Below are 14,109 nucleotides of genomic sequence, written 5' to 3'. Positions count from 1 at the left end.
AGCATCAAGTTGTTTTCAACTCATTCTTGGACTCCTGAAAGAACCTGTGGGTTCAAGAATAACCAGATCCAGCACCAAGAATATATTTAATTTGTTATAGAGCATATCAGATATGCCAACGTAAATCAAATGATCATAACAAGAAACATATCTCGAAACCCTGAAACAAGGTACAATGTTGAGTCCTTTCCTCACATCAATGTGGAGCCTACTACTGTTCAAGGGTTTTAGAATAGTCATGAGACAAGTGGTTTCAAGTTCCTCAGTACCATGAATGAGTGCAATATCAGAGCCAATGACATAATTAGGTCTAAACTGACAAAGAAAGCCAATGAACAGACTGAATGTCACTGTTTATAATTGTGAAGTATGTTTAAATATGTTTCCTTCAAGGGTGGAAAGACATGCAGTGTATATAATTATGTAATCAAATCATATAACATAATGATCCTGTTCTGATGAAGGGTCTTGACCCGAAACGTCGACTGTTTATTTCCCTCCATAGATGCTGCCTAACCAGCTGAGTTCCTCCAGCATTTTGTGTGTGTTGCTCATATAACATAATGAAGTCTTCATGTATAAGGAGCAAGTACCATGTGTACCAAGTTCCTTGCCATTTAGTTAAATAAGGTAAATTTGCTTGTTTGAAACTTGCATATCCTATAATCTTCCTGCAAGTAGAACTTACTGAAGCTCTAGTAGTATTCAGGAAGAGATTTTAATATGCATTACAATCTCTTCAATGGATCTCTGGAGAGAAAATTGACTGATAACATTCAGTTGGATGTGACAAATTCTAAATCATTATTTGAACAAAAGCAGTTTTGTTTTCTGTGTCCTGGCCAATACCATGCTCAAACAGTATCATCAAAACACAAAATCAGTTCATCAGTCGTCTCATTGTTTGCACAATTTCGTTATATCCAAAATGAGTGTTGACTAACAGAATTCATTGTATTAACATCTTAAGCATGAAACAATTAAGACACTTTGACATGACAAATACAAATGGTTTCAGTCCCTGGGGACTTTTATATGAAAAAAAGATAGAAAAGAATTCAAATAAAATATTTCACAATTTATATGAAAATGTTTTAAAAGATAAACCCTTCAGCAGATAGGGAACTGAAAATATATGGGCCTAGAAATTGTATTATGCTGTTAATGGTGTTAAAATAATGTTGTAAGTGACTTGAATGCTTTTTGTAAATCATATATAGATTGAGATTTTCAATAGCAGGTTGATCAGCATTGCTGGGTTTCTCTGTGTAATGCTGCACTGTAACTGTTGGTTTTAGTTCTATGTTCCCTGTTGATGCATTGGGAGTTCTTCTAGCCATCACCATTTAGCTGTGTGAGTGTGATGTCTGAAGCCAGCATTTAAATAGAAACACCATAACACAAGCAGACCCTCCAGCTACTAGGATCTGTTGCTGTTGAATGAATGGATGCTGCAATGAAGAGAGTTGGAATGAGAAAGCACTGCCAAGAGTACAGGGGATTTTATACAAAAAAAAGTGCTGGGGAAAACAAAAGTCTTGCCTAAAAGTCAGGAATCATATTTCTTTATAGGTGCGCTAACATCCAAAAATGTACGTGAAACTGCACGGCTTGGATTAAGCCCATTTTCAGTTGCACAGTACCATTTATTTGGAGATACACAAACAAACCTAGTCTACTAGCAACTCAATTCCCTATTTGACATTGTGGAATTCATTATCTCAAATGATAGCTGGCAAACAATTTGGTATTAACCATTGTTCACAGTTTCTGGAAGACTTAACACTGACTCATTAACCCTAATCATGATGGTGTAAGTCACGTGTTTTGTTGTTTGACCAGCAGACAGCTTCTATTAACTGCATTTAGAAGATAATAAATCTCTGCACCCATCCATTACCAAGTTAGGCAGAACTTTCTCCAATAATATTTCTGTAAAACGACAGCTGGAACAGGCGACTGTCATTACGCTGGCCTAGCTGAACTTAGCTACCTGTGAAAATAGACTCATAATACTACTTCATAATGACATGCAAGCCATGACCTAACCAATGGGTCCATAACAGATGCAGTCTCAACAAAGTACATAGTGATCCCGATACTTTGTCAGTCTTAAACACTGCAATGTTATATTTCACCTCAAAGATGTTTCCCACTTGAGTCAAACTAATTTGCAGGACAAATGGGGAACTGTTTGACCTACATTGTCTTCATTCCAGAACCAAGATCACCACAGCCTCAGTAGTTGAGCTCCAGGATGCAGATGTTATTAGTGTATGTGTGCATTTGGAGCCTGAGCTCCAAGTCATTATTGACTCATTCCCTGAAGCATATGAGAGGATGGGCCTTACACATGCTATCCACAAAACAAAATTCCTCTTACAACCTGCTCCTATAGCAATTCTCTCTGACAACAAAGGTCCACGAGGAGCCCTTGAAAAGTGTCCACCACCTCTCATGTCTCGGGAATTACTTCTCGGTGCCTGCTGACATCAATGATAAAATTCACCATTGCCTTCAGTACAGACTTTGGCTGTATGAGGAAAAGGGGGTATGAAGGTCAAGACCTCAGTCCCAGCACAAAACACATGGTCTACAAGGTAGCAATAATCACTGCCCTCCTAAATGTGCTGAGACATGGACTCCCTGGAGCAGGCAACTCAAAGCATTTGAGAGGGACCATCTCTGCAGTCTCCACAACATCCATCAAAGTCACTGGAAGGATAAGTGAACCAATGTTGGCATCCACTCCCAGGCCTACATCTCCTCTACAATGAAATCCTAGTAGGCTTTGTTGGACAGGTCACTTCATTCATACGCTGGACAGGGACTCCTGAAAGAGACAACCTATTACCAGAAGTGATTACCAGGTCGACAGAGGATACCTGTGTGAAAAACTGTAACATTCACACCAACACCTCGAAATCTCTGGCCCATGACTACTCAAAGTAGAGAAGGAGCTTTCAAAAGGCAATGCGAACATCAAATCCGTGCATCAGGGCCACAGAGGGGCCCAGAATAAACAGCAGAAAGAATTCACCATTTCCCAAAAAAAAATTCACCTACCCACTAAGCAAACCCTGGCCAACTTGTGGCCTTATCAGCAGGCACTGCATTGGCCTCAGTCACATCAAAACCCATGGAACTGAACTGGAAGCAAGTTGAAATCGAAGAAGAAGGACGAATAATCTTATTACAGTAATCTTATTTTCATTTAACAATTGGGACAGATGATAAATGCTGGACCTGTGAATGGCACCCACAGTAAGAATGTTAAAAAGACAGCCTCCAGAATGTAGAAGAACAAGAGAGATTGACAGATGGTTAACCATATAATATAGCTCAATCAGTGCCAACGTACCATTTGAAATGCCATCTATTTTCATTGATTTGGAACAATGTGAACTATATCATTATAAAATTCCCAGAGGAGCACCCACAAGCTCCTCCTGGGAATGATATCTCATTCCCAGGAGGAGCTGTTGGATTTCCTGTCAGACCATAACAAGCACTACTTGGAGCTTAGCCTGCCACTTAAGAAATTAACCCTGTGGAACTGCAGCTCTGCTGGCTGTGCCACTGTGCCATTGTACTGAAACAGACAGGGTAACTCAGTCCATGTTCTCCTGATAAGTTTGGGCCTTTGGAAACAGCAATTTTCATTCACCTGCACTTGGGCCACTGGGCAGTATAGTGGCAGGTGTCTACAGTTCAGCTTTGGTGTCACCTCATTTCTCTGACAGCTCTTGTCTCCTTCTGCTTATCCTCCTCAACTAATTCTGGGAGGGCTGAAAGCAATCCCCATATTAATGAACATTCTGTCACCAGAATCTCTGTAAAACAACACTTCACTTTAGGATCCTGACAAGTGAGTTGGCTTATTTGCAATACACAATTAGTATGGGTGGTAAGACTGCATTCCAGAAGATGCACAAAAACTGTAATTTGTTACACTATCACCTTAATGAGCAATTATATCACCTCAACATTTCCATAACCATTTCAGAATAGGTCTAAAACAAGCAATGTGCAAACAGTACAGCACACTCTCCATATTATGGCCTATTACTACCTCATTGCCATCAAAATAGAAGTTATATTGGCAACTGCAATTTCCTGGCTTACACAGTTTAAAAGAAAATCATCTTAAATTGTATTTTATCTCCCCCATTTGATCACTAACTCAGAGATAGTTGCTTTAAAAATTGAAGAAAATCTTTAGTCTTCATATAGAACTGTGGCCCCCAAGTACAGATCAAAGCAGTGTGCAAACCTATTGTTTTTACTGCTCGGGTTTCTAAAATAAAAATGAAACATTTTAATAAAACATGGAAACTATTCTCTAGTAGTAGCAGAACATTACCGAGAGACAAAACCTTCAAATTAAGAAATTGGAAACATAAGCTTGAGGTTTACTAAATACATAAGTATAAACCTAACTAAATTATCTTAGGTCAAGGATGGGTCCATCAACTGATGGAAGAAAAAAATAAAAAAGCTCACAGACAGACCACCTTAAATACACTTACCTAGAAATGTAATAGTTCTGTTCTTGAAGCATTAAAGCATTGTTATGCAGTTCACTTGGGCTGATTTGACTCAGTCCATTAAGATCACAGTTTTAGATTGTGATCCTAATTCAACAGCACATAAGCGACTTTTTTTTGTAGGAACACAACACAGTTGGGAAACATCCTGGGTCCCAATATTTCCTGTCTGTATTTTGCACAGCTGCCATCACTCAACTGTGCAGTAAGCACAGCAAGACTCTTGCTGGAAAGAGACTCTCTGCATGGAAACAAACCACTGTAGCAATGGATTTAATGACTGGCATGTTTGAAGCGAGGCAGGAGAGGTAAGGGAGCATGCTACGTGGTTTTTGGACTGCAACTTGAAGATCATGGTGAATGAAATCCATATCAGGAGGAAATTGCCATGGAGGCGGAGGCACAATGGGCCTCCACCTCCATGGACTCTGTCGACACTTCTTGCTGCCTTGGTAGAGCAGCCAACATAATCAAAGACGCCACCCACCCTAGACATTTTCTCTTCTCCCCTCTCCCATCAGGCAGAAGATACAAAAGCCTGAAAGCACATACCACTAGGCTCAAGGGCAGCTTCTATCCTGCTGTTTTAGGGTTATTGAATGGTTCTCTGGTACGATAAGATGGACTCTTGACATCACAATCTACCTCATTTTGACTTTGCACCTTATTGTCTGCCTGCACTGCAGCTGTTACACTTTATTCTGCATTTTGTATTGTTTTATTGTATTATTTATCCTGCATTTCATACTACCTTAATGCACCGTGTAATTAATTGATCTGTATGAATACTATACAAGTTTTTCACTGTTCCTCAGTACATGTGACAATAATAAACTAATTCCAATAAACCAATTCCATTTCTAATCTGGCCCATAATCAGACAAGGTTGACCTCTCCATGAAGTCTAAGCACCTGAGAATTATGCAGCAGTGCAACTGCAAAAGTGTCATGACCCCAATAGATTTGTCAAGGTGTCTGATGGTTCAGCCTCCTCCTTAAATGTCCTGACTTCAGCTGCCACAGTTACACACACACACACACACACACACACAGTTACACACACACACACACACACACACACACACACACACACACACACACACACACACACACACACACACACACACACACACACACACACACACACACACACACAGAGCAAAGTTACCCAGAATTATAGCTATAGGTACAAAGCATCTTATCATACTTCCATCTTTTATTGAGCAGACTCCTCTGTTGACATGTATCCACAGGTTCACTGGTCACTTTCCCCACAAGGACAATACATCTACCTTTCTTTGTAGTTTTTATTGCAGGCTGTCCAGTAACACATCCACAACCTCATCCAAGACAAACCAGCAACAGGAGAAGGAAGCGGAGCATAAACAGCAGGAGGCTGGGGAAAACCAGACTCATCATTGTTACTGCTAAGCACCTGCTGAGATACAGGAACAAATGGGGAGGAAGACAGCAGGTTAGGTGGGTGCATTGCATTAGGAAAGAGACCTGCCTCTGGTAGGCTGTAGTCAGATAAGAGACTAAATGCATCTTATGTTGTGCTTGCCAGAGGAGGAGTCTGTACAGTGGTACTGCCTTAATGATGATAAAACCCCTGGAGCTCCCTTCACTTTCAATAGCTTTTTTTTAGCATGGTGACGTACAATAATATTAAGTCAATTTGTGAGAACACTGCAGTGATCTTCGCCTGGTGTGATGCTCTGGAACATTTGAGCTCTTACAATAAAACTAGTTTTCTTTGGGTTCAGTAAGTGGGGGCATCTGGAGTTGAAGGGATGGTGGTTATGGCACTGTAACATTTTCTCATAGTGCCTTGTCCTTGAGGATAAATGTCACAGGCTATTGGGTAGTTCCACATCAGTATTGTACCATTGTTTGTGTTGCGACTGAGAATTGGGGCATTTATGGCAATCATCAGACAATTAATTTGTCCTAGACATGCTCAATAAGGACCTTTCCCTTGCCACTCATGACTGCACTTGTTGCTCTTGATCATCACCTTCAGATTCCTCCTCCTTATCTGCTCCTCCTCTTGATGTTGTCCCTCGGCAGTGGGCAACGTGTATGTGGGCCTGATTATTGTGCATTGTCATTCATCAAACATAGAAAAGTACAGCACAGGAACAGGCCTTTGGCCCACCATGTCTACACTGACCATGGACATCCCAGAGACAGGATTTAAACTAATCCCATCTGCTTGAACATGTTCTTTATCCCTCTATTCCCTGCCTGTTCATACCACCTCCCCAGGCAGCGTGTTCCATGCACCTACCACTCTTAGTGTAAAACCCTTGCATCGCAAATCTCCTTTAAAGTTTCCCCTTTCACCTTTAACCTCTGCCCTCTAGTATTTGACATTTCCACCCTGGGAAAAAAGACACTGACTATCTACCCTATCTGTGGCTCACATAATTTTAAATAATTCTGTCAAGTCACCCCTCAACCTCCGATGCTCTAGAGACAACAATCCAAGTTTGTTCAACCACTACTCACAGCTAATACGCTGTAAACCAGGCAACATCCTGCTGAACCTCTTCTGCACTCTCTCCAGAGCCCCCACATCTTTCCTGCTATGCAGGGACCAAAACTGCACACAATACTCCCAACGTGTCTCACCAAAATTTTGTACAGCTGCAACATGAGTTCCCAACTTTTACATTCAATGCCCTAACCGATAAAGGCAATCATGCCAGACACATTCTTCACCACCCTAACTACTGTTGCCACTTTCAGGGAGCTATGGACTTGCACCACAAGATCCCGCTGTACATTAGTGCTTCCCAGGGTTCTGCCATTTGGTGGATACTTTCCTCTTGTATTTGACATCCTAAGATTTATTACCTCACACTTGTCCAGTTGTCTGAATTAAACTCCATCTGGCATTTCTCTGAACAAATTTCCATCTGATCTATATCTTGCTGTATCCTTTGACAACCTTCCTCACTTCCACAACTCCACCAATTTTCATCTCATCTGTAAATTTACTAATCAAGCCACCTACATTTTCATCCAAATCATTAACGTATATGACAAACATAGAGGTTCCAGCACTAATCCTTGAAGAACACCACTGGTCATAAACATCCAGTCAGATAAACACTCCTCTACTGCTATCTTGTGTCTTCTATGTCAATTTTGGATCCAATTTTGGATCCAATTTACCAACTCAGTGGATCCCATCTGACTTCATTTTCTGGAGCAACCTACCATGAGGGACCTTCTCAAATGCTTTACTTGAGTCTTATTAAGATGTTGACAACTTCTCAATCAAATTTTTCAGGTAAGAGCTCTCCAACACAAAGCCATGTTGACTACCCATGTTTTTCCAAAGGCAAGTAAACCCTGTCCCTAAGAATCTTCTCCAGTAATTTCCCTACCACTGTTTGTGATCTCTCTCTCTATATATGTATATAAATGACTTGGATGAAAATGTAGATAATCCTGTGGACAACACAAAGATTGGTGGAGTTGTAGATAGTGAAGAAGGTTGTTAAAGGATACAGCAAAATATAGATCAGTTATAGATATGGACAGAGAACTGACAGATAGAGTTTATTCCAGGCAAGTGTGAAGTTTTGCACTTTGGGAGGTCAAATGTAAGGGGAAAGTACACAATTAATGTCAGGACCCTTAGTAGCATTGATGTACAGAGGGATCTTGAGGTCCAAGTCCATAGCTTCCTGAAAGTGGTTATGCAAGTAGATAGGGTGGAAAAGAAGGCATATGGCGTGCTTGCCTTCATTAGCTGGGGCATTGAGTGTAAGAGTAAGGAAGTCATGTTGCAGCTATACAAAACTTCGGTTGGGCCACAGTTGGAATATTGTCGACAATTCTATTTGCCCCATTACAGGAAGGATGTGGAGGCTTTGGAAAGGGTACAGAAGAGGTTTACCAGGATATTGCCTGGATTAGAGATCATGAGCTATGAAGAGAGATTGGACAAATTTGGGTTGTTTTCTCTGGAGCATCGGAGGGTGAGGTAAGGTTTATAAGATAGGTTTATAAAATTATAAGAGGTATAGATAAAGCAGAATCCTTTTTTCCAGGGTAGCAATGTTAATTTCCAGAGGGCATCCATTTAAGGTGAAGGGAGAAAGTTTAATGGAGATGTGCGGGGCAAATTTTTGTTTTACACAGAGAGTGGTGGGTACCCAGAATCGGCCAGCAGGGGTAGTGGTGGAAGCAGATATGATCGTGACATTTAGGAGGCTTTTAGAGAGACACATGAACATGTAAGGAATGAAGGGATATGGATCATATGCAGGCAGAAGAGATATAGTTTAATTTGGTATCCTGTTTGGCACAGACATCATGGGCCGAAGGGCCTGTCCCTGTGCTATACTGTTCTGTGTACCACTGATGGAGGACTCACTGGCCTATAATTTCCTGGCTTGTTCCTGTTACCCTTCTTTATAAAAGGAACAACATTAGTTATTCTCCAGTCTTTTGGTGTCTTGTCCATGGATAAAGAGAATACAAAGATCTCTATCAAGGGCAGCAATCTCCTCCCTTGTTCCCCTCAGTATCCTGGGGTAAAACCCATCTGGCTCTGGGGACTTATCCCACTGGTTGATTTTCAAAACAACCAACACCTGCTCCTTCTTAATATTGACATGCCCTAGAAATCAAATATCCCACCCTTATCTTACCATCACCTGGGGACTTATCCACCTTGTGTTTTTCAAGACACCCAACACCTCCTCCTTCTCGATATCGACATGCCCTAGAATATCAACATATCCCTTTATCTCACCATGTCCTACTTGGTGAAAACCAGCAAAAATACTCATTTAGGACCTCATCCACTATGCATAAATTCCCTCCTTTGTTCTTGAGTGGACTTAATCTTTCCCCAGCTACCTTTTTGTGCTTAATATACATATAAAATGCCTTGGGATTCTCCATAATCCTACTTGCTGAGGACAGTTCATGGTGCCTTTTATTCCTCCGAAATTCTTGTCTAAATTCTTTCCTGTTTCCTTTCTATACCTCAAGGAACACCCAAACTTGTGCTGACAGAGGAATCTCACTTTCAATAGGCCAATGATAGTTACCACAAGGGTCCAGGGGGTGATGTGGCATTTCCTGCAGTGATGCTCCGCTGGGATTGATGGAGTTGATGAAAAAGAGCCTGACTCACCACATGCCTGCAGTTCCTCACTGTATGAACTCTGGAGAAACCATCACTGTTGGCTCATTCAGACTCATCCCTTCATCAAAGGAAACGCACTCTTTCTGAAATGCAAAATATCCATGACACCCCATGCTGCAGTCAGGGTCAAGCTGTGAGATAAAGCATAGATCAGTCTTGGCACTCTGCAAGCCTGTTACTTTTGTTACTGCCCAACAGCAATTGCATTTTGGACCAGTGTCACCCATTGTCTGCACAACCGATATCATTCTGGAAAAAAATCATTGCTGGAATTCACAGAATAGCAGAGTTCAACCTGGAAGTGGCCACAATAACGTTTTGTTTGGATAATGCAGAAAAAACAGCACCTTGCACTCAAATTTCTTGTTAACTTTGATCCATTTGTTCAGATCCTGTCAGGTCAAATAACACCATTTCCACATGTGCTAAACTATGCAACTTCCCTTGTTTTCTGGTTTAAACCTCATCATATATACGTTGTGGGAAGAGATCAGAGTTCGTACTGTCAGGTTGGAATACAGTAACATTTTTGTGTGAATTTTTTTCACTGTACCCTAATCACTTATCCAAGTGTATTAAAATCCAGCACTGAAAATGTCCTTCAGTTAAAATGGATCAAATTTGGATTTTAAACAGCTATATATATTTTTTATTTATATATAATATATATTTATTATATATATATATATATATATATATATATATATATTTGCTACATTTCATGTTAAATAGGTGAAATTTCACCTATTTAACATGAAATGCAGCAAATATATATATTTTCAACATTGCGCACACATGATTATCTTTTGGTCCGACCATTTTCGACAACACACTCTATCATCAATCTCCATCAGCTAAGTAATGGTGGAGAGAAGGATGGGAAGAGGATGACTGCAGGAAAGCAGCAGTCTGTAGAAGAACTGCGGAACTGAAATAAACAGTCCTGCTTCTCCTGCATTTTGCGTATTAAGTTTAAAAATATTCTGACCTTTAAACTTCAGCCTCTGTTGGTTCTGTTATCTAATTTTTCTCTACAGCTACTTCTTATGACAAAACATTATGTTTCCATTGAAAAGATTCACCTAACCTATTTCATCAATTTCCATATAATTTCAAATCAATGAACATTGACTTTGGCTCCCTAGTCAGGAAAATTATCTGTCCTTTGAACATTATCAAAGCCTCACATCCATTTAAAACCCCCTATTAAATTGCACGTTAGTTGAAAGTCTCAGCACCTCAGGTATATGTTCATAATTATAGTTTGCTACTTTATCATTATCTTGGTAGATCTGTGATGCATTCTTTACTTTAATGCTTGCCATTGAGGCTACATAAAACTATGCAACTCATCCTTTCAGATAGAGAATTTTTTTGTACTACTCGGGTGTTGGACATTTTGTAGCCTTACCTATCACCACCAGCAATTTCAAATCCCATGCCTTTTTAAAATTGTCAGCATCTTTTCCCAGAATTTGTATTTTCATTCCTTGTTTTTTTTTGCAGATTCTTTATCTCACAGTTTTCAGCACGACACGGCACCTTTTATCTGCCTTCTTTTTCACTAGTCTGTGGCTTCTTGAAAGCTTTTGCTCTTTTTGCCAAACTTTTAAATTCCATGAATAATAACTTGGGAGCATACATGTTCAGTGTCATCTAACCTGGACATCAACTCAGGTTGCATGATTCAGTTATTCATTCGTTGAACTCCATGAACTAACAACAGAGTCACATTGGATTAGACATCTTTACCTGAGATGACAGCTCATTCACAATGTTAATACAATTGCTGCTTTTGAATATCCTAGTGAAAACTGGACATGAAAATGTGATTCTTCTAACCTTGCACAAGTCACTGTTCTGACTGACCGATCAGGTCAATATCATTAATTCCAGAAGAAACTAAATTCGTCCTTGCCTGCCCGATTAGTTGCAAAGTTGGAAAAATACATTCTGAAAATGACTGACTGTCATTTTCCTGAAGATGTGCACTGGCTATAAAAGGGGTAAACATCTGTAACCTTCATTAATCAATACCCATTTCAACCAAGAATGTGAAATATGTTTGATACAAAAATACAATGGAGAATTTTAGTTGCAATTGACAATGTAGCACTTTGCAACAGCTAATCGATTACGTGAGTAAAATGCACAATACAACAGAATATTTAGATTGTTCTAGGTAGTGAAGTGGACAGGCAGGTGATAAATACAAGCAGACTGCTAAAAGCTTCTGCCAGCCTTAGTTAACTTTATATCAGACCCTTACAGCTGCTTTCTGAACATGGATGTGTGACCTATGTCGCAGTCAATGACATCGCTAAGGAAACTGCAGCAGAGGCAATATGTGCAGAGCAGCACACTCACTGCTTCCACTCCCAGTGCAATTTGTAAAACTAATTTGTTCAACATATCACCTGCTTCAAATTAATTTCACAGAAATTCCATATATTCCACAACTATTTTCTCCTAAATCTTATATAATTTAATATTTTAATCATTTTCCAATGCATCTGAAACACTCTGCTTATATTTAAATGCATCTTTCTGCACTGACTGAATCATTCCTTGTAAGGAAAATGGTTTATGTAACTATGCCCTCAGGGATCTTACAGCAAGAGAAAATTCCAAAACCAAAGGTTACTGAACTTAACTACAGTTTTATAAATCTTGCTCCAAAATTGTGTTTTAGTTTAATCTGATAAAAAAATGCACGAATGGGGGTATGAGCTCAGAATTTCAATGATGTTGCATTTTACCAAAGTAACCGGTCTAACATATTCTGAGCTGAAAGTGCCTGTCACATTAATATAGATCCCAAGAGAAGTGATAAATACCTGCAACAGAAGTATGCATTGGGCCCCATTCAAAGACCAATAAGAGGTTTAATACTTGCTTGATACTTCTGGTAACAAAATGATTTGATGCTGGTGTTGAGCCAGCTGGATTCAGGATAAAACAGGTTCACACATACTCTAATTGTAGCTTTTAATAAGGAACCACTGTAGGTTACTAATGAAATAGGAAACTTTAAAAAGCTACTTACCTGAACACAGAGCTAGAAAGTGCAAGAGTGCTCAGCAGGTCAGTGCAAACCAAATTCCAGGGCACGTCACTTTTATGAGAAAAAATTATGGCAAGGAACCTTTAGACAGCTAAGCTATTTCTCTACTTAACTTTCAAATCTCCCTTCTTCACCTTTCTTACTTTACCATATCCCCTTTCTTCCATTCAAATTCCTATTTGATCCAGTTAACCCTCATTTGGCCCTGAATAACTACACATGTTCATTTCACTTTTGCTGAGGTAAGATAACATAACATAGAACTTATCTGCATAAATCTTGCGTGTGTCTGCATTGAAATAGCCTTCACATTTTATATCTCCACAACACAAAAACATTTCTTCAGGTTAAAAAAATAAGATTAAGAAATCACAAAACAACCATTGTTGAGTGAAAATACCAATTGGATTCAGTATGAAACAGCTACTATGATCAATGAGCATCCACAACAAATAAATCAGTCATCACTTCCAAAAATTAACTGAATGCAAATTAAGAATTAGAATTAAGGAACAGGACCTACATATCAATGAAGGGTCATTGAACTGAAATGTTAACGGTTTCTTTCTCCATAGATGCTGTCTGAGTTGTTGAGTATTTGCAGCACTTCTTGTTTTGATTTCACATTGCATACTGTGGAAATCTGTTTGTATGAGCATACTGTGTTCTGTTTATCCATGTGTATGGAAATAGTGTCAGCCCACTGGGAAGGCAGGGGTGGGGGGTGGTATGTGGTGTTCCTACTCATAACGATGCACTGACTGGAACACATGGACTGAAGCAGGAGCTTGAAAACTCAACATGTATACAGTATATGTGTTCTGTCTTACACATAAGCTATCACTTCTTTGATGTAAATACCCAGTCCTATGGTATTGGTATTATGGTTTATTATCATCACCTGTACCGAGGTACAGTGAAAAACCTGTCTTGCATACTGATCGTACAGGTCAATTCATTACACAGTGCAGTTACATTGAGTTAGTACAGAGTGCATTGAGGTAGTACAGGTGAAAACAATTACAGTTCAGAGTAGGGTGTCACAGCTACAGAGAAAGTGCAGTGCAATAAGGTGCAAGGTCACAACAAGGTAGATCGTGAGGTCAGAGTCCATCTCATCATATAAGGGAACCGTTCAATAGTCTTATCACAGTGGGGTAGAAGCTGTCCTTAAGCCTGGTGGTACGTGCTCTCAGGCTCCTGTATCTTCTACCTGATGGAAGAGGAGAGAAGAGAGAATGACCTGAGTGGGTGGGGTCTTTGATTATGCTGGCTGCTTTGCCAAGGAGAGGACGCTGGTTTCCGCTGGGCTGTGTCTACAACTCCGC

Source organism: Pristis pectinata, chromosome 11, assembly GCF_009764475.1.
Source record: "Pristis pectinata isolate sPriPec2 chromosome 11, sPriPec2.1.pri, whole genome shotgun sequence".
In the NCBI taxonomy this organism is placed as follows: Eukaryota; Metazoa; Chordata; class Chondrichthyes; order Rhinopristiformes; family Pristidae; genus Pristis; species Pristis pectinata.
The sequence above is the reverse complement of the archived record's forward strand: the minus strand, read 5'-3'. Positions refer to the sequence as shown.